Source organism: Opisthorchis viverrini (genome assembly GCF_000715545.1).
Source record: "Opisthorchis viverrini unplaced genomic scaffold opera_v5_183, whole genome shotgun sequence".
In the NCBI taxonomy this organism is placed as follows: Eukaryota; Metazoa; Platyhelminthes; class Trematoda; order Opisthorchiida; family Opisthorchiidae; genus Opisthorchis; species Opisthorchis viverrini.
Genome location: NW_008751841.1, coordinates 662,565 through 666,693, shown reverse-complemented (window position 1 = coordinate 666,693; position 4,129 = coordinate 662,565).

Sequence of the window (4,129 nt, the reverse complement as noted above, 5' to 3'; positions counted from 1 at the left end):
GGAAGAGGTAACTGACGGCTGGGTTCCATGCGTTCAGGGTCTGGCCTTATGACACTTTGAAAACTCAACCTAGGAGGCGGATGAATTTTGAAGCAGTGACTGTTTTGTCATCGTTGAGCGTGACCCCATACTTCCTCGTAGCTCTTAAAAATGATTGGAGATTGAGGTCGTGTTCATCTTGGGTCTTGCCACAAATAGTTACATTGTCTTTGTAGGCATACGTGCTTTTCAACTTTTCAGTCGTAATTATATTGTTACTGAAAGCAGGCAACACCGTTTGTGACACCGAAAGGTATGCGATGAAACTGAAGCAGGCCTCCACGTGCTTCGAACGTTGTAAAAACGTTTGTCGGATGCAGAGATGGGGACTTGATGGTAGGCAGACAAGAGGCCTAATGTACTGTAGGCCTCGTAGTGCGAAATTTCCTCAGTCATTTTGTCCAAGTGTGGAAGAGGTTAAGCGTCTAGGTATGTGAACCGGTTGGTAGTTTGGCTGTAGTCAATAACCACCCGGAGTTTGTGATTGATATTCATGGTAACCAAAACCTGCGTTCTCCAGTGCGCGGCGGGCGATGCCATTGACTTCGATAGTTGTGATGGCATGTGCCAGGCAGGTAGGAGCTGCCGCAACGAATAATGACGACAAAGTAGGCTTCGTGGTACAAATTGTGTGGAACTTGGTGGTATTTTTCGAACTTCGTTACTAACATATGACTGTGACTGTTTGTGAGCCAATTCGAGGGATCTAGCCAGCTGATATGCTTGGCCCAGAGTGAGTTCGCTCTGTGCTAAAAGTTTCTCGCGGATGGACGTGGACGCCAGGTCTTTAACTATAGCACCGCGCACTGAGTCATCTTGATATTCAGTTGCAGACAGATTTAAACTCACAGCCTTTGACTAATCATTTCAGTTTTTGTGCGAAGTGATTATATCCTGTCCACTCCTGCCTGTAGGTCTGTAGCAGGTAGCGTGCATATATGACATTTTTCGGACGGACATATAATTTCCGTAACGTGTCGATTGCAGATTCATAGTCGGTTGGATCAGCAATGTGATCATATACTAACGGATCCACAAAGTGAATGAGTTTCAAGGTTGTCGGGTTTAGAAGATTCGACAGTTTTCAGATAGGTTTCGAAGGTACGAAACCAGTGATTCCAGCGTTCTGCTGCATCTGCGGAGTTTTGGTCAGCGTTGAAGAACCGAGGTCGTAATTGCGAGTCCATTATGTTCTTAGACAAGTAAATTGAGACGTTAGAATGTGTCCGAGAACGAGTTAGAACAAAGTCCAGGGTTTCGAAGGTAAGCAGTGTTTTACATATGCATACGAAGGTTCATTACGAGCATATATGGTAAGTATAAAAATAAGCACACCAAAAATCATGACAGCACCCCATTTACAGCGTGTGCTGTGATTTCAGCCGTGATGCTCTTGTAGCGACCCAGCCACCCATATACTTGACTGTTCAACTCAGTCGCTCACTGGATCGCGGGGCTTGTCTTTTTGCTCATACGCACAAACACGTCGCATTAAGCTGACTCATCGGACATCGATTGTCTGCACCGCCCAGTCAGCGTAGCAACCACTCATGTGCCGACGCGCTCACGTATACGCCCTGGGACCTACATAAAAGGAAACCGAACCCAGTCAGGACACGAAAGCTCGCGTGACCGCAGGGAGCAAGGAGTCAGCCAAGCATTCCAAGTCCATGGACAATCATGGAACACATGTAGCAGCCATACTGCGAAGAAAACACGTTCCCACCGTCCGGATTTTTACCAAGGGACTCACACGATAAGTTCCCCTTTTGACTCGCTCCCATTTCACACTATTTATTTTTATACGTATCGCAACCATGCTAAAAGCTTATATCAGTGCACATACACCTGATCTGTATTATGGCTATCACCACCTGTGCACTAATACTCTCGACTAGGAACTATAGTTTGCTTCTTGGATGTTGGGGTACTCGTTTAGTAAGCCGTTATGGTATATTCGCCGACCGTACAGTGCACGTAACGCGAGGCTTTCTTCAAGTGTTCTGCTCAAATGAATAGAAAGCAGAAACCAAACCGTGATAAGCAAGGCGAAACGAACCGTCGAATCAGAGGACCTTATGAGGACAATATGGGGTAGGTCCTGTGTTCACGTGCCAGTTGCGGCGCTACCGGCGGTACTCGCCTCCCAGGATGGGGGCCGCCTGGTTCCCACTGCGCCTGGTTGTAGAAGCTGCAAGCCATACCTGTTATTCGATGCCAGTAGTGTTCTTGTCGGTTTCTATTCAGATAGCCTAAATCAGTGTGTGGAGGTGTAGGTACCTCGCAGTGATTTTCGTATGCTTGTAGTAAGTCCGTTCCCCATTTTTTATTATTTTCACAACTAGGCAGCAAATAAATCATGGTTGTACGGCAACGGAGCATCAGTGTTGAACGCAGGTGTTGATGATGTCACAAGGCGCGCAGTTTTTTGTCCTTCGGCCGATTCTCAAGTTTACAAATAGGTTTGTACGCGGTGCATAACTGGCAATGAGGGGATGATGGTTGTAGGTCGTGGAAATTGTTCCACAGGGCCATTCATTGGTCAATTCAAGGCTTGTGTTCCACACAGCGATATAGAGTGATCGACAGGCATTGCGCCAATCTTTACCAATGACTGAAACCTAGACATTTCGCTCGACGTTCTTCCGATATGACACATCTGGGGAACTTGGCAGTTCTATAAAACATCCAGTCCTGTGGTTAAGAAACTCTGGTTGCTTGTAAGAACGCTTTTACTGCCAAGTCTTCCTTGAAAACTTGGGAATAAGCCCATCATTCCTACTCTGGCTTCTGTACTGAACAGAGTGGCACTGAGAAAATAGTGGTTTTTCTGTTGAACATCGCTTTCGGTGCATAGCTGCCAGGCCATCCGAAGAAATAAAGAGGGCTAAGATGATGTTAGGTTGACCAGTCAGTAGTAGTCGAGATGCGGAGATCGTGTTCGTAGCACGGACCTTCCGGCATTAAGCTCGCATCCTTCCGGTGCCTAACTGCCATGCCACCCGAAGGCTGGGATACCGCTAGGTTGCCCAAGCCCAGACAAGAAGTCAAGAGGCATGGATGGGGTTTTACCGTCACGAAGAGACTGGACCTTGCCGTGGTGTGGCGGTTTGTGTACCTCGGAGATCTGTTGAGCTATACTGGGGGGTGTCCGCGCGGCACTCACAGAGTCTCTCATACCAGGTTGGTCAGAGGTTGGTTAGAGGTCTGACGAACACAGTCTCATGGCCCTCCAGGTTGGAGGTTGGAACATGTATGGCGACTTGTTCCGTAGAAATGGTAATGCATTTGCATTTACCCGCCAAACACCGCTGTCTTGCGGTTAGGCTTTTGAGCAAAAGGCTTTGGTTGAGGAACCTGATCGTCCTCCTGTCTAGGTGTGGGCGCCCTGGCAGTATCCCAGCCCTCGTACAACCATGAATTGCACATATACATATAAAGTCATGCCACATCGGCCGTCGCGTGGTGCCATCAGCCGGGTCGCCTTACCTGCTGCATACATCAGGGCGAGTAAGCGAAGACATGCTACTGCTGATGCCTCCCTTCTTACACTTTCACGTTTTCCATCTTCCACCCTCCCCCACCCAAATTTGAATACTTTATCCGCAGGTCCCAGCTCTGGGTATGACCGTTTTGCTCGCCCTGCATCACACTCAGCTGCAGCTTCTGCACGTCCGAGTTCAGTTACAACCCTAGACACTTCGAAGTCTGTTTTCAAACCCCGAAAGCCTGTCTACTTTCAATGTTCGCACACTGAAGCAAGCAGGTCAACAAGTGGCTCTTGCGCGTACGCTGGATCCCCTCTGTATTGATGTATGTTGTCTGTCAGAAACAAGGACGCCTAACCACTTGGTCCATCTCAACATCCGTTAACTACACTTGCTCAACAGTGTATGCCCCAGAAGTTTGTGAACATAATTCGATCCCTATATTCACATACTTCTGGGCGAGTGAGAGTGTATGCTAAGCTCTCCAAAACCTTCCCTACAAAAGGTGGTGTCAGACAAGAATGTCTACTCTCTCCATTCTCGTTCAACTACGTAATTGATGAAATAATGAGGCGAACACTGGACGGTCTCCAAAACCCCGG